Source organism: Triticum urartu, chromosome 2A, assembly GCF_056163025.1.
Source record: "Triticum urartu cultivar PI428250 chromosome 2A, HENAU_Tu73, whole genome shotgun sequence".
Classification (NCBI taxonomy): domain Eukaryota; kingdom Viridiplantae; phylum Streptophyta; class Magnoliopsida; order Poales; family Poaceae; genus Triticum; species Triticum urartu.
This window is the reverse complement of record NC_141874.1, coordinates 29,525,204-29,546,863: the sequence shown is the minus strand read 5'-3', so window position 1 is coordinate 29,546,863 and position 21,660 is coordinate 29,525,204. Positions and strand designations below refer to the sequence as shown.

The 21,660-nt window shown below is 41.6% G+C and overlaps 2 pseudogenes; one reads left to right on the top strand and one right to left on the bottom strand.

The window, feature by feature from the left end:
- Positions 1-8,938: 8,938 nt before the first annotated feature.
- LOC147983179 (uncharacterized) lies at positions 8,939-9,580 on the bottom strand (annotated as a pseudogene).
- Positions 9,581-16,547: 6,967 nt separating this feature from the next.
- Positions 16,548-17,113, top strand: LOC147983178 (uncharacterized; annotated as a pseudogene).
- The last annotated feature ends 4,547 nt before the right edge of the window (positions 17,114-21,660 follow it).

Sequence of the window (21,660 nt, the reverse complement as noted above, 5' to 3'; positions counted from 1 at the left end):
CCGACGCAGACCACGAGCTCAACGGCGTGAGCTGGCTGGCGTTGAAAATCTTGCGGCATTGCTTAAACAACGGGGCAAAATGAGCGAGTAGCACGAGGCCTTCTTCTACCTCCGGAAGAAAAATGATCATCTTTCCGGACAGCAAAACTTGTGATGTGCAACAATATAATGAGTAATAATATAACTTGACAATTTCCAATGGAGATTGTAGAACGCTGTGGTCTTATCAGTATTTATTTATTTCAAAAATGACGCTCAAGATTTTCTCTGATTCACAAAAGTTCATTCAGATCAGGCGAGGAAGGTTACCGTTCGATTTTCACTGACAATTAGCTTTTTGATTGATTAATGGGTAGTGGAATGGGATTAGGGATGGCAATTTACAAACAACTCAAAAACGCTAAAAGTAACAAAAATATGAGTTGCACTTGGGTACGTGGTTGAAAAGAATCATTGAAATGCTTAATTATGCCTCCCAAAGAGGCCTACCCGCATTTTCATTGAAGGGAAAATGTTCCAGAATCTGGGGGTTTCATTTTTTTTTGAATGTTGGCAGGAGAACTGCCAAATTCATTGATGAGAAGAAGGTGTTACAAGAGTCCTCAGAGGAGGAAAGCACCGCAAAGGCAGCGCAAAAAGAAAAGAAAGAAAATGACCCGTCGGCAGCACCACAACCAAAGCTCTACCATCAAACGCGAACACCATCAGAACCCCTCAGCGGGATCACCAAGGTGACGCCTCCAAGGAGGAAAACGAAGTTGAGGACTCCACCGTCACCCGATCTGGCACTGCCCGATCTTAGGTTTTCACCAGGAGATCTCACGCTATTGGGAAGGAAGGGAACGGCTCCACAACGATACCTCCAAGGAGGAAGACGACATCTGTGGACGCCGTTACCGCCGGCAACGACAGGGTCGATGCATGATTTTCGCCCGGAGCCGAGTCTTCCACCAACAATCCAAGGATCTGAGGCCACCAGCGCCACAGTGCAACATGAGCCCAAAGCAAACACTACTAGAGATGAATTGGTCAAGCCGCATGCAGGAACTCGGCGAGCACACGCCAACCCGACCGGTGCGGACCGCCGCTCGCAGGCCCTGGGCGATCCAATCCAGATCTGGCCATCCTCTACCTCCGCGCGCAGACCTAGGCGATCCTCCGCACCGTAGCGCACAGGAAAGGGGGTTTCATCACCTGCTACTGTAACTGTTGTGTGTAAACATGAGAGGTGCGCCTCTCATTACATCTCACTAGTTGAGTGCCCGTGCATTGCCACGGGTTAAAAAATGCTTTAACAAGAGAAAATAATGTTAACCCGCCCCTATTTACTAATAAATAAAAATCAGGCGTAAATGTTAACAAAACGCCTCCCTAACTCCGATCCCCTCTATTCTCAGGATTGATGATATTCTTGAATCATTTAAAAGCAACTCCAACATGGTGACCCAAACGTGCAGCTCACTATGCATTTCTGAATGTCGGGAAAAATAATCAGTAGTTTATTATTTGAGATTATCAAGACATTTATTAAGAGTTTTGCAGTTGTAAATGTTGGGCATTATTACCACCTAGTCTATAGCATATCTTCCACCTAAATTGTTGTCCTCAAGAAATTATTATGAACAAATCATAAAAGAATATATCTGCAAACAAAGAGTAATGCAAGTACCATCACAATGGAACAATTAAGGATATGAACGAATACCTTGTGTTAACTATTCAAAAATTGCAAAGGATTATATGCAATTCATAAATAGTAGTCACCAAGAGTTGTTATTCTGAAAATTAAGTGAACTGCATTTTATTTCTCTATAGGAAAGACATTTGAACTTATACAGACTAAAATGCCGCCGAAGACTGCCATCACCTCACAAGCTATATGGATTTGAATCATCCACGAGGTCAAAGAAATTGCCATAAAAAATACAAAAATACACAGAACTACCTACTTGATAACAACACAAAAATAATATTGGAACACTTTAACACAAAGCCACACAGATCATGAGTGCATTCACATCAGTAAATAAAATTACTTAAAGCATGATGATAGTTACAGCATGAACAAGAAATGTTGTCGTATCAATTAGGTGCAGAGTCGTTAGATCAGAAGAACACGACCAAGAACCATGTGTGTAACACTTAAAATCAATATAGTACATGTATATGAAATCCAATCCATATTACAATACATCATAGCATGTATATACAAGCAAGGAAGTGAAAGAGAAGTCAATACTTGTCAGGAACAGATAAGACAACGAACGGTAAGGGCAGAGCTACAGAGGTTATGAGGGTATATGCGACAAGGTGCATGAGAGGAATACCATGATATTTACTTTAACTTGCAGATCTCCCATCCACTTTAGTGTACAACAGCCAAAGCACTAAGAACGAGAAAACATTCATTCCCTGCGTCTCCTATCTGGTCACTGCCACCGTTGTTCACCTTGCTCCAGTAAATCTCTCCTCCCATGGCTCACATTTTCTTCAGCTCGTCCTCAGTCTATGTAGTACCAGATCAATGGCTTCCCAAAGAGTATACAACAAAACCATCAGTTAACTACTTTACATCGGTAAAGAAGTATAACCAGTGGAAACTCAATGTATTGGTGGCGTATCTTCATGAGGTAGGCAGAGGAGAGGCCTAACATGGCGAAGAACCTTGCCATTGACACCTTTGACATGACCATCTCCGTCTAAAAGGGGAAACATCGACATGGCAACCCGTCAAGTAGCATTAAGAAGCTAGCATTCTAGGCTCCGGCCTTGTGTCAAACATTTAAATTATGAACAATGACAATTTCATCTCACAGTCAATATCTGCAGTTTTTAGACGTGGAAAAGAAAGAAAAAGAGAGAGAATCAATTACATAACATCATGCAAACAGAGGTAAATAATCATTAGCAAAAAAAATCTAAACACTTACATAACTATGAAGCTTTCTTGAATGATTTCTCTCTAGCCTTTAAGAGGAAAAGCAGGATAACGAAAAGTCAGTACGAGCCTTGAAATCACACATCAATTTCTAACTAAAGGCATGAAAAGCTAAGCATTTAAATCTTCTTATATAGTTAACTCATTATTTATTATTAAGTAACATCAGGTTGTAAAGATGGTTCTAGGGTTATTCTTACAGTTCTGCATTATAGAAAATTATCTCGCAAATATGGAACTTCCCTTGTACAACAGTCAGTTTTAATGTTGGGTAGATATCCAAACCAAAAAAATTGAAGCCAAACACAAGGATTTACTCCAACTTCTTCCTGTAATCCAGAAGCAGTCGCTGAACAATGCAACATGAGCATCACACGAAGGACAGATAGTAAATTGTTAAGGAAAAAAGGGGCATCAAATTATAAAAAAATTCAACAATTAAAACATGGTAAAACCAAACACAAAATTAGTTCTAATTATGTTCCACACAAAATATTAGTTCTAGTTATGTCCCACCAGCAAGAAAAGTGCATATAGAGGTAAGTCGTATCTGGGGATCAAGAACATATGGAAGCATTATCAGTTTATCACTAAACCCAAATATGCAATGATGTGTTTTTTCTTCCTGTCCTACTTCAACCTCAGTGACTCCATTGGAGTAAAGATCTGCCAAAAAAATGCGGCGGCTGATAATTTAACACCACCACAACTACCAAATCAAATCGAACTGAACCAAATCAAATAAGTCCAAGTTGTTCCAAAGCCAGGAATGTGCATGACGGTGGATGACCTCCTCAACGAGCAGACTTTGCTCGTCAGCCACCACCGTCTTCGAAGCTCCTCACCGGCAGAGTGCGTCACCTCCACAACATCTGGCGTCACCTTCCTTTGATGGGTGATGGCCATCGACATCCATACAACAGTCCGTACACAAGGTCAATTCTATCTTTCTTCTGCCCGTACAAGAATCTGCAAGCAAGTCAATTTTATTCAAAATCAGCAGCTCACTTCTATTCTTACAATAACAACAGTCACTTCACTCAGACAACAATAGCAACACAGATCAGAGAGAGATAGAGAGATGGGATAACAACCTTGCTGACACCGGCATTCGTCTTTCCCTTTGTCTAAGAAACATGCGGAGAGCTGCGGCAGGAGGGCTTCGACCAAAGACTCATATGAGCTAGCGATGAGCTCGCGTTGTTGTTGTCCGACGCAGCTTCCGCACCAGTGACATACTCGACGGAGATGAATCGGATGACCGAGATTGACTAACTGACCCCATGGAGAAGGACGGGGCCGCTGACGCCGGCGAGGGCCAGGATTGGCTTGAGGACCCCTCGACCTCGATGACGTGGCTAACGCCATTGTCTTCACGTGGGTGGCCTGGGCTCCTGCACCCACCAGTAAGAAAAGTGCATATAGAGGTAAGTCGCATCTGGGGATCAAGAACATATGGAAGCATTATCAGTTTATCACTAAACCCAAATATGCAATGATGTGTTTTTTCTTCCTCTCCTACTTCAACCTCAGTGACTCCATTGGAGTAAAGATTTGCCAAAAAAATGCATCGTTACGGAGATCAAGCATCGGGCAGTTTCTTTCAATTCCCTCTCCATGCTTTTTTTTGCGGAAAAATTCCCTCCCCATGCTAGTAAACAGAGTATATGCGAAAGCTAGAATGAAAAGAAGGAAAACTGTAAGACTAACCGCAAAGTAAGGTTTTTGTAGATTTTTTAATTGTGCCATCTAAAACTCCAGTTGCACCGATGAGTAAAATAAATAATCGTGTAATAGCAATAAGTTGCTTGCCGTTGAAACCAGGACAATGGTGGATGAAGGGCACGGAACTGCATCATGCAGACATTATAAGTAATCTCACGAGGAAATGAAAGAACAAATTAAGATTATTTAGATTGCACATAACAGAGCACTAACTCTCATAATGAATTTACTTAATTCAGGGATTTCACCATTGTCCATGTGTATCTCCCTTATCTGAAACCCATACAATAATTCTTTTCTCGAGACCTCATCGGTCAAACAACACACATATTGGTAACTTCCAACAACCTTGCTCTGCACATATGATGGCTGCCCAGTGCCCACCAATACAACTATAGAAATATAAGTCACGCCAAAGCGTTTTCATAAGCTATTCTAGCAGCAGGATATCTAATACCATGGTATCAACTTATAATACTGGAATAATAAACATCCCTGAATCTATTATAATACCGAAATAAGCACAATAGCCATCAACTTGCTGTCAAATATATCCAACTTCACGCACTAATCAACCAGTGGCATCAAATCTGCAGGAGTACATTTGCAGAAACTGTCACTAATTTATGCGGAGGACGCTGAATGCACAATGCCAAAAAATTAGAGAGGAGGAGGCCGGCTACCTTGCAGAGAAACAACAATGATGTCTTTCCATGAGGCGGCGGCCACATCGCGGCCCAAACAGACAAGGGGGCTGGTTGTGGAAACGAGTGGTCATGGCTGAACTGAATGAGGGATGCAGAGGGGGCGGGGAAGGAGCAAACAGTAGTGGCGACGACCATATAGGGCTAGGCCATGCGAGGAATCTTGTCAGCACTTCTGTGGTGGGATGGGATGGCGGTGGAGCTTGTGGGTGGCGCTGCCGCTAAGACGTCATGAAGGTCCTTTGGGAGAGGGTCGTACTTGAAGGGGACAACCTTCTTGTGAAGTGTGTCATCGGGGAAGGAGAAGGAGTAGTATGTGGCGGGTGGCTACACCGCCGTGGATGGGAGCGGGCGGAGGAGGCATGAGAGGTTTGGCGGCGGACGGCGCCAGCACCGGAGTGGTAGATAGGAGCCGTGATTGGATGGATTGGGTGGGAGGGCTGGAGATAGAAACTGAGGGACTTTGTGTAAATGTGGGGTGCAGTGCGGGCGTCATTTTGCAAATTTTCCAAAACTTGGCTCACACGCGTTCGATGCAGACCGGGAGGCCGAAAACGACAGATGGCAGACACACTATCATCACCAACTGTGCTTTTTATAAGAGTAGAGATACATCATACTTTAGTAAATATGAAAAGTAAAAAAATTGGTAAAAGATAAGTGTTTAGGCATATACATTGCAAGGATTTTCACTGGGATTTAAAATATAATAAATGATTTAAAATTTATTGTATTATTTTTACTAATCATTATAATATGACTGATGTAAAATTCATTATGGATGTAGAGTAAATGGAGGGACAAATGAGACCCAAGAGCCTCAAAAGTGTGTGATAGGGACAAATATTAGGGAGAAGCGGGATGTTCGACCTAGATCAATATGTGAAGGATCTTCGGTCATAAGACTTTTGTCAGGAAAAAAGATGATTGATAAGGATATCGAAATTGCATCGGAGTCATCGGCTAGCTCTTCACGAAACCAGGATGCGACATGGTTAGTTGTTGCAGTCGAAGACAACAATGACAAATGCTTAACGAGGTCAGGAGAAATCATGCGGCATGGAGCCAGGGGTGGGCCCACCTCAATTCAAGGATATTCACTTGAATACCCATTATTTTCGTCCAAAAAATAGGTATATATAGTATAAATACTGGGTTTTATAAGGAAAAAACGATACTAATAGCCGAGAACGTGATAGTTAAGGATTTCAGCCCAAAACCAGACACACCCCATCGTATTTCCCCCTCACCACACTACGACATGGCCCAAATCACTGCAGCACACACCACAAAAAAAAACCATCGATTAATCATCACCTTAAGAAAAAAAACCATCGATCGATCACACGAACCGGCAGCGCCGCCCTTCCCCTGTTCTCCAGTTCTCTGCGCATCACATGCGACCCGTGCCATCAACCGACTGATCGACACGACGGCACCGCACGGCGGCCAGGGCCCAGAGCTGCCGTCGCCTGATCGGCGATGGATCGCAGGTGCGCGTGGCGGCGCAGACGCGCATGGAGAATCCAACCCAGATCTCTCGCCGCCTTTTTATTCTAAAGTTTCTGATCTCTGCAAACTACAATAGGTGGTGGGTTAGCAAGCGTGAAGAAATCAGGGGCAGTAATTGATTCAATTCAAAGCCACAACCCGAATTCAACTTTTGAAGGTAATAATCGCTAACTACACATACTAATCCTTTAACCCCGAATTCAACTATGCAAAGTGTTCTAACTGAATTTTTCTGTCACTATCGAACTGCATTCAGACAACAGGGCCTCGATTTTGTTCCTGTCTTGTTCAATGGGCTGCAGTACAGAAATATAAGACCAAGTAAATTAGTTTGACCACTGACCAATTGCATTTCTACTTAATTATAGTGAAACTAGAGACTAGTTTGCAGTCAATTATGAATTGTTTAGACACGAGAATTTGCAATTTGCCATTTGAATAGATAATGTTAGAACGTTTATAAATTGTTGAACAATTTTTTTACTTCTTAATGTTGAATAGTACCAACTTATGATCATTTTTATCAATATAATATATTATGTGACATCTTTTATATAGTTTATTATAACTAGTATAATATGTTATACGCGCCAAAAGGAAGGTTATATGCTTTCAAATTTTAAATACACAGTCCTCAATTCCTGGGCCCGCCCCTGCATGGAGCAATCATAATGAATTGGATTTTAAGATTTACTTTTTGCAAAAACACTTTATAATGATTATTTGGTTAAGGTGCTCCGACCTCATATATACAAATACCTTTTGTATATTCTATATCAGCAATTCATGCACCTCGATCGATACCCGTAAATAACTTGTCTCTTATTGTCATTTGTGGCTATTTTTGTTGTGTGAAATGCTGCCATCACTTTAGCACGGTCGATATATGTTGTTGTACCTGAGAAGGATACACATGGGTGTGCATTATGAAGTTTAGGGTGTTTATGTACAAACTACACATTTCGCTATGAGCGACCGGCTCAACCAAATAAGTCTTTTTCTTCCAAATATTTTTATGAATACGCTTTTTTGACATTGAAGTACGTTTTTTGGAATATTTGGCTCTACATTAATCATAATAAATATAATCATTTATACTAATTTTTAATACTTAATACATATATTTTTATCAAATAAAAAATATTGTAATATAGTATGGTAAATTTACACTTTGTTTTATAATAAATAATTCATTTTTAACACATTACACCTAAAACATATTTAAAGTGAACACATTACACCTTCTTAGATTAATTTCTAACTATTGCATGAATGTCGTGTATATCACTTTGTGTGTGTTTTTAAATATCTTATTAGAGATCTCGAAAGTATATGATAGATGAAATATTTTGATAGCTGTCTTCGATTATACACACTCAAATAAACAAATCTAGAATACACAAGATGTTCGCAAGGAACTTGTCACTTAATCATTTGCACATCACTTTATGATTTTCTGGTCAAATATGTCTTACATATTACAGTGGATTTGATAATCCGCTGATTTTTTAGTGTTTACTATGAATTTTGTACTGAAATAGCATTGCTCTAACTAAGATAACACTTAGTACAAATTATAAAGCATTCAACTTAAAAATATTAGTAGCCTAACTAAAAGAGAGTGGCACTTTGGTGGCCGAGCTACCTGCAGGCCGCTACCTCGGGCCGTGCAGTATAGCGCCGTGATGTGTGCTTGTTTTTTTTCTCGTGCATATACGTTAGTAGCTGTTAAGTTGAAATACATGCGTGCCATGCACTGGTGTGCTAGCTTTGTATGTGGACCGCGGGTTGCGTAGGGGATACACAAGCATGTCATGAGAGCATCTTCAACAGCCGCGCAACATGCCGCGCGCTAAAAACTCATTTGCCACACGCCCTTCGCCTGATTTGACGCGGCCGGCAACGCTGGCTCCAGCAGCCGCGTTAAAACTGAGCGCGCGTGCGTAGCTCCAGCGGCCGCGCTAAAATGCAGCGTGCGCTAAACATTGCGTACATTCTTTTAATAAAATGATAAATAAAATTCATAGATGAAAATGATACATAGATATTTTACATACTTTCATAGCATAGATAGATAAAAAACTATGGTGCAACGATTTTTTAAAAATTCCCAGTCATCGTTATCATCATCATCATCATTGCCATCCTTGTTGGTCTGCCCCGAGGTATCGAGCCAAATGTCTTCCCAACAGTCATCATTAGACGAAAAGATCGACTGCCCACCATTTTCAACGATTTTGCACTGCGATAACGCCAGGGCCTTCCGCCGACGCATGTCCAACCGCTCCGCGCGACGCCTTGCCGTCTCCTCGCGGCGCTTTGCCCAAAAGGCTTCCTCGTTGGCGACGTCCTTTGGGTGGCGCCGACGCCACTCCACCATGGCCCGCTCGTCCTCCTCGGCGACAAGGAGGCGGCGCTACCGCCGAGCGTGCTTCGCACGGTCCTGGTCCATGATAAGACGAGGCGGAGGGGCGACGTCGTGTGCCTGCTGGCGCGTTTGGACATCCTGGAAGTTCATCTGCTGACGCGGCTTGTCCAGGCGCCACGCCATCGCGTCGTAGGCGCGTGCAACCTCGTGCGAGGTCCGGAACATACCGAGGCCGAGTCGGACGTCGCCGGACCGAATCTCGACGGAGTACCGGCCGTTGGGGCGCTGGCGGACGCCGTGGTAGCCCGATGCTCCTCGGCGGCGCGGCGGCATGGTGGCTCGTCGGTGGCGGGGCGCTGGAGCGGCAAGGAGAGGAAGCGATGGACGCGCTGGAAAGGCGAAGAAGCTATGAGATGCGTGTGGCAGTGTGGATAGGCGCGTGGCGAGCGCCGCAATTTTTAGGCACGCCGGAAGAGACGGGTCAAAAGTAGCGCGCGAGCTGCCGCCCTTTCCCGCGCGCGCTGGAGCACGCGAAATCGTCCAGCGCGCGCTGGAGCACGCGAAACCGTCCAGCGCGCGCTAAAAACTAAGTTTACCGTACGCGCCTCTTTTGGCGCGGCTGTTGGAGATACTCTGAGCCTGATGGGCTGATTTAAAATTAGCACATGTGGGGTGGTGCGATGTTAATTCTGGGCCCCTCTGTCGCTGCAGGCTAGCCTAACCTCAGAAGCTGGCCGGTGCTCCGCTGAGGTGATTTCTTCTGAACCCATGGACAGCAGCAGCGTCGAAGACCAGTTCCGATCGGTGGAAGCCAATGTTGCCTCGCACAGCAATGGTGAGAGGAAGGTCGTTGGTGACTCAAACGACATGGCTCCTCAAATACGACTGCTGCAGCTGTAGGAGAGGATGGAGATGCAGAGGGTGTGGTCGTCAACAACTCAAAAGGCTCTTGCTGGACTCTCTGACGGTAAGGAACAGTCACCCTGGCATGGCACATGTTGACGGAGCCAACTCCCGTGCCGCGTACATGAAACTGGAGTGATGCATGGTTGACGGCGACGTGGAGCTGTGCTGCACTCCGGTGTTTGCTGGTGTACTGAGCCCGCGCAGAATATCAGAAGAGATAATATCAACTGCAGTCATATAACTTACGTTCAATGTTCAGTTTGATGCTAAAATTTTAAAAGTACGAATTTATGGTCATCTAACTTGCGTCCTTACGCAAATACGGTCACTTTGCTTGTATTCAGACGTATCCTGCGATGATGTGGCATGTCAGCGTGGCTATGCCCATTGTCAATGATTGGGAACAGCTTGAACGAGGCGCGCATATTTTTATTTTACAGAAACACCCCTTGTTTTGTATTTAATTAAGCAGTAGCCCTTCAATAACACATGTGGGTACAACTTAATCGCAAAGAATATTTGAGGAGAATTAAACTCTAGACATCGTATACGCACACGCACTAGCTACATATTCGTGACTATAAAGGGATGTGCCTTCTTTAATATGGACGCAGATTCTTTTTATATTCCATTTTTCCCCACGTTCAGCCAGAAAACCGGTTCCAAAAAATCTCACCTTTTTGTCCCAAAAATTCAAATGAAATTCAAATTTGAAAAATCGCAAGTTCAATTCATTTTCGTTCTGATACTGTATGCATATGAGAGATATATATTTGACATGGTTTCTGTCATTTAAATTAAAAAATTCAGGCAATAACATAGTTTTCTGGTGACCACAAAAATTTCTAGTAACCGATCTGTTATCAGAAATTTGGTCCAGGAGAAAAAGCCCGAATACGAGTAGTTCCATTGCCAAATATAAAATTTATTGTTTATCTTTTAGACAATTATAGGTATTTGGTGTAGTGGTTAGCTCCTGCGGTTTCACACTTGAGGTCGGCGAATGGAATCCATCGGGCCCCTTTTTTCCCTGCGGAATTATCCATGCGCCCAAGTTACAAATTTTTGGTTGACCCACTGACAGATGGGCCTTGTGTAGATTAGTCTAGTTACCTGGTTAGCCTAACCTGTTGTTAGTATCACACCGACTAGTGGCCCCACCCCTAAATTATCAATTAGACATGTGCGTCTATTTATCTGATTAACCTGGACAAACTTGACATGTTTTTTTAGAATAACTTGACGTGCTTTTGTGTGTAATCAAATAGATTTTAGTTGTGCATGTACAACATCGGGCAGCACTGGTGGGATGGATGTAATTGTTTAATTAACAGGTTGTTGGTTCGATGCCGTAAAAAAAACAGGTTGTTGGTTCGAACCCAATCTACCTCATCCTTTTTTCATTATATTTGACGTCTTTTGCGTCATTAAATAAATTACGTAGGGACTTTTCTGAAAAGAAAAACGGTGTGCTAGAGTCACCCAACCCCTTGTGCACTCCTAGCCACTGACAGGTGGGCCTCCGTCAGGCTGGCGCGTCACATGGGCAGGCTATACGGCTAGATACGAGCGAAGTGACCGTATTTGCATGATAACGCAAGTTGGATAACCATAAATCCGTATTTTTCTTCTACGAATACAGTTAATATACGGGAATGTCATGCACGGTTCGCACCGATCGTAACGAGCACTGACGGGGCTGATTCCAGCCTGCAGGTAGCTCGGCCACCGAAGGCCATTTTGGCAATGAAAGTTGCTTTATGGTTTAGTACTATAAATTGTGTTTTTATCTTGTCAAACAGCGTAGTCATCTTTGATGCGTCATCCCTGACAGCTAAATTCGCACACGCCTACGGAAGCAGTGTCCCTGCGGGCTCCATTGTCATGGCCGAATTGATACTTCGGGAGAATATCTGATACTCCCACCCTTAGGGTGCTCCCAGTGCTCCAAACTCGGTAGCACATTTTTAAATGTTCAAAAATTTCTAAAAACAATCTAGCACATTGACACAACATCAACTTATGTTGTAAAAAAATTCAAATCAAAATTCAAAACATTGCTCGAGATAGAAAAATAACAATATTGGCATAAATGTGATAATGGGTCAAATCTAAAGCCTAACTTATGTTGTGTACTATCTACTGTCGAATTTGTCATTTATGTTTCTCAAGCTATGTTTCAGATTTTGATTTCAAATTTTGTGACAACATACAATGATGTTGTGTCTGTGTGCTGGATTTTTTTTCTGAATTTTTTGAACATTTACAAATGTCCTACCAGTTTGGAGCCCGGGGAGCACCCTAGGAGTTGGGAGTACCGGATATTCTCCTGTGGTACTTCGTGATGGATGTGCACCCCTGGGCAGTGATCCTCGTTTTCGTGTACCCTCGACCTTTATCCTCCATTCCACACAAGTGTTTTAAAAAAACGCTTTAGCTATACATCACGCGACTGAAAAGACGACAATTAGGGTCAGTCAAATTCTTTTTCCTAAACTATGCACACACACCTACACTACCACGTGCATGCATGCAACTTGCAGCCAGTGCGTGCAGGACAGGTGACGCGGCCGCCGAGATCGTTATGGGGCTTGCTAGTGCAGAGTAATTGAGATCAAGCGAGCAAAGCTCATCTTCATATAAATTAAAAAAATTAATTTTGCGAATTTTCTCCATCATGTGAATGTACGAGTCCGAGCGTGTTTCGTTGTCTCTTCTCCCTGCCTTCTTTATTATGTCCTGTAAATGTCTCTAGTTCATTCTTTCTAAGAAAACTTTAATATTTTGATTTTATTTTAATTTTTGTTTCATTTTGTTTCTACCAATGTCACTAATTCATTCTATCTTCGAAAACTTCATTATTTTGATTTTGTTTCATTTTATTTCTTTTTTAAAGGTAATACCATTGTCACTAATTCATTCTTCCTTAGAAAAATATCATTAATTTTATTTTTGTTTAGTTTTTGTTTCATTTTGTTTCTTCTTTAAAGTCAATACCAATGTCACTAATTTATTCCTTTTTAGGAAACTTTTGTTCTATGAAACCACTTTTATATGCTTATTATTGCATATTCTAAAAAATGCATTTTTTGTAAATTGTGTGCAATTTATTATTATTATTGTTATTATTATTATTTTCTTTTTTAAGGGTAATACCAATGATACTAATTTGTTTCATTTTAGAAAACATGTTTTTGCGAAAACTTCACTTTTGCATGTCTAATCTTGCATATTATAATAAATGCAATTACTGTGTAAATTGTGTGCAAATTTTACCATTATTTCTTTTTGTTTTTATCCCCTTTCCTCTCAAAGGGTAATACCAATGTCACTAATTCACTATTTCTTAGATTAATTCATTGTTTTGATTATGTTTGAGTTTTATTTATTCTCTTCCTTATTTACGTGTAATACCAATGCCACTAATTCATTACTTCTTTGGAACTTTATTTTTGTGAAATATTCGTTATTATATGTTTATTCTAGCATATTATAAAAAAGTAAATTTTGATGCATATTTTGGAATTTTTTTTGTCATTATTTCTTTTTAAAAATAATTTTCTTTATCCTTTAAGAGTAATACCAATGGCACTAATTTATTTCATTTAGAGAACTTTTTTATGGAAATTCCAATATTACATGCTTATTCTTGCATAAATTTTTAGAACATAATTTATGTGTACAATGTGTGCAAATTTTGTTATTATTAGTTTAGCTTTTTATTTTATTTTTTAAAGGGTAATACCAGTGCCACTAATTCATTCTTCCCTAGAAAACTTTTTTACTTTTTATTATTGTGTTTTAGTGTTTGTTTCTTTTTAAGGGTAATACCAATGCCACTATTTGCTTCCTTCTTATGGAACTTATTGTTTGCAAAAAAATCACTATTATATGTTTATTCTTGCATATTATACAAAACCGCGAGTTTTGCACATTTTATCTTGATTTGTATTTTTTTTATTTTCTTTCTACTTCAACGTAATACAAGTGCCACAAGTTCAGTATTTCTTAGATAACTTCATTATTTTGATTTTGTTTCTTTTTTCCTTTTTAGTTTAATACCAATGCCACTATTCCTTCCTACTTAGGGAACTTATTTTTTCCAAAAAGTCCAGTAGTATATGCTTATTCTTGCATATTATACACAATTGTAGATTGTGATAATTTTAACATTATTTGTATTTAATTTTTTATTTTCTTCCTACTTAAAGGATAATACCAATGTCACTAATTCATTCTTTCTTAGAAAAATTCATTATTTTGCTTTTTTCAGTTTTTATTTCTTTTGTTTATTTTAAGGCTAATACAAATGCTACTAATTCATTCTTAAAAATTTCCTTTTTGCAAAATTCCTCTATTATAAGATTATTTTGGCATGATATTAGGAAGTGCAATTTTTTTCTTAATTGTGGGCAAATTTTATCGTTATTTATTTTGTTTTTCATTTTCTTTGTTCTTAAAGGTAATACCAATGCGACTAATTAATTCCTTAGAATATTTTTTTACGAAAAGACTACTACATTATTTGCTTACTCGTTTTTTAATACTTTTCCACTTTCTTTCCTCTCTTTTTTGTGGAAAAACTTCCAATCTATTCATCTTCAATGGTAATACCAATGCCAAGTTGTAGTTATGTAACATTTTCCCTTTTAAAATTTGTGTTTGTTTTAATTAGGGTTAATCTACTCCCATGATTAGCTGGCCGAAACTATACGTACGTGGCGACTCATCTGCAAATCACATGCACCATAAGTATATTCAGCAATTAAATATAGGTTCAATGCAAAAAAAAGAACAATTTTATATAGGCAGATGTACATGTATCCTCGTCTAAACAATAAAAAGAAAAAAAACGAGCTCACCATTAGTAAAGTGGACATGTTAGTTATTTTTATCTTGCTCTTAGACCAAGCATGCGGACGTTTCATGCTACAACCGGCCAGTGGCGAAGCCACACTTTGGCTGTGTGGTCAATTGACTGCACAGTATTTTGAGCAAACCTCTCTCGATACAAGCATTTTCCCTGCATAAATTAAGAAAATAGTTAAATATTTAGAAATACTTTGTGCTTGCATCATAGTTTTTTTTTGAACTGGACATCATAGGTTATAGTGCTGGCACCGCCAGTTTGAAACGGGCACACAAACTGTGGGAGCAAAGTAGCTGAAAATTGGCCATGCATACTGCTCAAGTCAGGCCCTCGGATTGCTGATTAGGAAGGCAATATGACAAAATCGACTGATAGATTATTTAGGTCGGCCTAAATAATGACTGACCTAGCTACCCCTAAAAAATGATTATTTAGGTCAGCCATTTTTCGTTGTAGATGAATGTTCTGTCCATTGATCTAAAGGTAGATCAAAGAGTGACTTACCCAAATTATAAATTGAGTCACCTGACATCCAGCCGACCCCTTAAGAAAATATGTCAACACAAGTTCGAATCACCTAGCCAACATCACATACTAACTAGTGCAATCTACCTAGCTGATTGTATCTTAACAACACATGATTAGATGGTAGGGCGGAAGGCGAGCTCTGATGCGGCGGCTTGACCACCATGGCTTCCTCACGACGGTGCAGCCCAAGGTCACCTAAACCCTCCGAGATCGATGCACGAGAGAAGGGACGGATTTGCAAGGCAAGAAGGAAGGGGGGAAGATAACAGAGGGGGGGAGTGACTGCGGGGGTGGGATTTTTTTCTTCGAAAAGGAGGTTATCCCCCGGCCTCTGCATCAGAAAGATGCATGCGGCCATCTTATTAATAAAAGCAAATAGTCTGACAAAGTCAACCGGTCTCACAATATAAAAGATCACTCATCAAGAGCTAACTGAAAGAGATCGGAATAGCCACAAACGGCATAGAAAAAGAGATAGGAAACTAGCGGGGGTGGGATTTGAGGGACGGAAAGATAGGGTTCAATTGTGAAAATGGGTTGTGGCCCAATACTAGCCTGCAAGCTGTTTCATTTCATTTCTTTTCTTTTTGAGCCGCCCGAGTTAATTTTTGTAGGCGATTTCCTTTTAATAACCGTCTCGGTGAAAAATAAAACCATGTGGTAGGGTTATTACAGGCGGTTCCGTTCATTTGGGACACAAATGCCCATTTTAACTAGTGTTGCTAGTATAAATCGGGTCTTTTGTTTTGTCTAGATTCTCAAGAAATTATATGTTCAGTAGGCTCTTGGGCGTCAGAAATATTTACTAATATTGCGATGATTAATACACATGGTTAATATGTGGTGAATTTCTTACTCACCATTCTTAATTACATTTGTCAAAAATTTATTACATTCGGTTTTTGTTCAATGTGATGTAACTAGTAAAAGAGTTTGATGCATGAGCAACGAATGGAAACGTTTGAAAGGATAAACACAAATTTACAGCGCCACCAATCTAATTACTCCTACGTACGTCTTACAGTATATATAGGTCGAGTCTGAGAGAGAAACAAATCAGACGACGACGACCATGGCTGCTCTCCAAGCTCTCTCCTCCGCCCTCGTCCTCCTGCTCCTCGCGCAGCACGCGCGCACGGCGAGGGCGAGCACGCTGGAGGACACGTGCACGCTCGTCGCCACCGGCTCCTGGGAGGCCGCGCACGACTACGACTTGTGCGTGAAGACGCTGGGGGCGGACCCGGCGAGTGCGACGGCCGACGAGCTCGGCCTCGTCGTCATCGCGGTGAGGATCGCCGGGGCGACCGCCAAGGCCACCGGCGACCGCATCGCCCGGCTGCAGGCCGCCGAGACGTCGCCCCGGCGGCGGCTGGTTCTGGAACAGTGCGCCAAGGACTACGCCTTGACCGTGCGCCGGCTGGGGCGCGCCGCCAGGGAGTTGGCCGCAGGCGGGGACGAGGACATGCTGACGGAGGCGGCCACCCTGCTGGAGCAGGTTGGTGGCACGCCGGTGCGCTGCGACAAGGCGTTCCTCTTCCGGGCCGGCGAGAGGACGCCGCTGACCGACGCAGACCACGAGCTCAACGGCGTGAGCTGGCTGGCGTTGAAAATCTTGCGGCATTGCTTAAACAACGGGGCAAAATGAGCGAGTAGCACGAGGCCTTCTTCTACCTCCGGAAGAAAAATGATCATCTTTCCGGACAGCAAAACTTGTGATGTGCAACAATATAATGAGTAATAATATAACTTGACAATTTCCAATGGAGATTGTAGAACGCTGTGGTCTTATCAGTATTTATTTATTTCAAAAATGACGCTGAAGATTTTCTCTGATTCACAAAAGTTCATTCAGATCAGGCGAGGAAGGTTACCGTTCGATTTTCACTGACAATTAGCTTTTTGATTGATTAATGGGTAGTGGAATGGGATTAGGGATGGCAATTTACAAACAACTCAAAAACGCTAAAAGTAACAAAAATATGAGTTGCACTTGGGTACGTGGTTGAAAAGAATCATTGAAATGCTTAATTATGCCTCCCAAAGAGGCCTACCCGCATTTTCATTGAAGGGAAAATGTTCCAGAATCTGGGGGTTTCATTTTTTTTTTTGAATGTTGGCAGGAGAACTGCCAAATTCATTGATGAGAAGAAGGTGTTACAAGAGTCCTCAGAGGAGGAAAGCACCGCAAAGGCAGCGCAAAAAGAAAAGAAAGAAAATGACCCGTCGGCAGCACCACAACCAAAGCTCTACCATCAAACGCGAACACCATCAGAACCCCTCAGCGGGATCACCAAGGTGACGCCTCCAAGGAGGAAAACGAAGTTGAGGACTCCACCGTCACCCGATCTGGCACTGCCCGATCTTAGGTTTTCACCAGGAGATCTCACACTATTGGGAAGGAAGGGAACGGCTCCACAACGATACCTCCAAGGAGGAAGACGACATCCGTGGACGCCGTTACCGCCGGCAACGACAGGGTCGATGCATGATTTTCGCCCGGAGCCGAGTCTTCCACCAACAATCCAAGGATCTGAGGCCACCAGCGCCACAGTGCAACATGAGCCCAAAGCAAACACTACTAGAGATGAATTGGTCAAGCCGCATGCAGGAACTCGGCGAGCACACGCCAACCCGACCGGTGCGGACCGCCGCTCGCAGGCCCTGGGCGATCCAATCCAGATCTGGCCATCCTCTACCTCCGCGCGCAGACCTAGGCGATCCTCCGCACCGTAGCGCACAGGAAAGGGGGTTTCATCACCTGCTACTGTAACTGTTGTGTGTAAACATGAGAGGTGCGCCTCTCATTACATCTCACTAGTTGAGTGCCCGTGCATTGCCACGGGTTGAAAAATGCTTTAACAAGAGAAAATAATGTTAACCCGCCCCTATTTACTAATAAATAAAAATCAGGTGTAAATGTTAACAAAACGCCTCCCTAACTCCGATCCCCTCTATTCTCAGGATTGATGATATTCTTGAATCATTTAAAAGCAACTCCAACATGGTGACCCAAACGTGCAGCTCACTATGCATTTCTGAATGTCGGGAAAAATAATCAGTAGTTTATTATTTGAGATTATCAAGACATTTATTAAGAGTTTTGCAGTTGTAAATGTTGGGCATTATTACCACCTAGTCTATAGCATATCTTCCACCTAAATTGTTGTCCTCAAGAAATTATTATGAACAAATCATAAAAGAATATATCTGCAAACAAAGAGTAATGCAAGTACCATCACAATGGAACAATTAAGGATATGAACGAATACCTTGTGTTAACTATTCAAAAATTGCAAAGGATTATATGCAATTCATAAATAGTAGTCACCAAGAGTTGTTATTCTGAAAATTAAGTGAACTGCATTTTATTTCTCTATAGGAAAGACATTTGAACTTATACAGACTAAAATGCCGCCGAAGACTGCCATCACCTCACAAGCTATATGGATTTGAATCATCCACGAGGTCAAAGAAATTGCCATAAAAAATACAAAAATACACAGAACTACCTACTTGATAACAACACAAAAATAATATTGGAACACTTTAACACAAAGCCACACAGATCATGAGTGCATTCACATCAGTAAATAAAATTACTTAAAGCATGATGATAGTTACAGCATGAACAAGAAATGTTGTCGTATCAATTAGGTGCAGAGTCGTTAGATCAGAAGAACACGACCAAGAACCATGTGTGCAACACTTAAAATCAATATAGTACATGTATATGAAATCCAATCCATATTACAATACATCATAGCATGTATATACAAGCAAGGAAGTGAAAGAGAAGTCAATACTTGTCAGGAACAGATAAGACAACGAACGGTAAGGGCAGAGCTACAGAGGTTATGAGGGTATATGCGACAAGGTGCATGAGAGGAATACCATGATATTTACTTTAACTTGCAGATCTCCCATCCACTTTAGTGTACAACAGCCAAAGCACTAAGAACGAGAAAACATTCATTCCCTGCGTCTCCTATCTGGTCACTGCCACCGTTGTTCACCTTGCTCCAGTAAATCTCTCCTCCCATGGCTCACATTTTCTTCAGCTCGTCCTCAGTCTATGTAGTACCAGATCAATGGCTTCCCAAAGAGTATACAACAAAACCATCAGTTAACTACTTTACATCGGTAAAGAAGTATAACCAGTGGAAACTCAATGTATTGGTGGCGTATCTTCATGAGGTAGGCAGAGGAGAGGCCTAACATGGCGAAGAACCTTGCCATTGACACCTTTGACATGACCATCTCCGTCTAAAAGGGGAAACATCGACATGGCAACCCGTCAAGTAGCATTAAGAAGCTAGCATTCTAGGCTCCGGCCTTGTGTCAAACATTTAAATTATGAACAATGACAATTTCATCTCACAGTCAATATCTGCAGTTTTTAGACGTGGAAAAGAAAGAAAAAGAGAGAGAATCAATTACATAACATCATGCAAACAGAGGTAAATAATCATTAGCAAAAAAAATCTGAACACTTACATAACTATGAAGCTTTCTTGAATGATTTCTCTCTAGCCTTTAAGAGGAAAAGCAGGATAACGAAAAGTCAATACGAGCCTTGAAATCACACATCAATTTCTAACTAAAGGCATGAAAAGCTAAGCATTTAAATCTTCTTATATAGTTAACTCATTATTTATTATTAAGTAACATCAGGTTGTAAAGATGGTTCTAGGGTTATTCTTACAGTTCTGCATTATAGAAAATTATCTCGCAAATATGGAACTTCCCTTGTACAACAGTCAGTTTTAATGTTGGGTAGATATCCAAACCAAAAAAATTGAAGCCAAACACAAGGATTTACTCCAACTTCTTCCTGTAATCCAGAAGCAGTCGCTGAACAATGCAACATGAGCATCACACGAAGGACAAATAGTAAATTGTTAAGGAAAAAAGGGGCATCAAATTATAAAAAAATTCAACAATTAAAACATGGTAAAACCACACACAAAATTAGTTCTAATTATGTTCCACACAAAATATTAGTTCTAGTTATGTCCCACCAGCAAGAAAAGTGCATATAGAGGTAAGTCGTATCTGGGGATCAAGAACATATGGAAGCATTATCAGTTTATCACTAAACCCAAATATGCAATGATGTGTTTTTTCTTCCTGTCCTACTTCAACCTCAGTGACTCCATTGGAGTAAAGATCTGCCAAAAAAATGCGGCGGCTGATAATTTAACACCACCACAACTACCAAATCAAATCGAACTGAACCAAATCAAATAAGTCCAAGTTGTTCCAAAGCCAGGAATGTGCATGACGGTGGATGACCTCCTCAACGAGCAGACTTTGCTCGTCAGCCACCACCGTCTTCGAAGCTCCTCACCGGCAGAGTGCGTCACCTACATCTGGCGTCACCTTCCTTTGATGGGTGATGGCCATCGACATCCATACAACAGTCCGTACACAAGGTCAATTCTATCTTTCTTCTGCCCGTACAAGAATCTGCAAGCAAGTCAATTTTATTCAAAATCAGCAGCTCACTTCTATTCTTACAATAACAACAGTCACTTCACTCAGACAACAATAGCAACACAGATCAGAGAGAGATAGAGAGATGGGATAACAACCTTGCTGACACCGGCATTCGTCTTTCCCTTTGTCTAAGAAACATGCGGAGAGCTGCGGCAGGAGGGCTTCGACCAAAGACTCATATGAGCTAGCGATGAGCTCGCGTTGTTGTTGTCCGACGCAGCTTCCGCACCAGTGACATACTCGACGGAGATGAATCGGATGACCGAGATTGACTAACTGACCCCATGGAGAAGGACGGGGCCGCTGACGCCGGCGAGGACCAGGATTGGCTTGAGGACCCCTCGACCTCGATGACGTGGCTAAGGCCATTGTCTTCACGTGGGTGGCCTGGGCTCCTGCACCCACCAGTAAGAAAAGTGCATATAGAGGTAAGTCGCATCTGGGGATCAAGAACATATGGAAGCATTATCAGTTTATCACTAAACCCAAATATGCAATGATGTGTTTTTTCTTCCTCTCCTACTTCAACCTCAGTGACTCCATTGGAGTAAAGATTTGCCAAAAAAATGCATCGTTACGGAGATCAAGCATCGGGCAGTTTCTTTCAATTCCC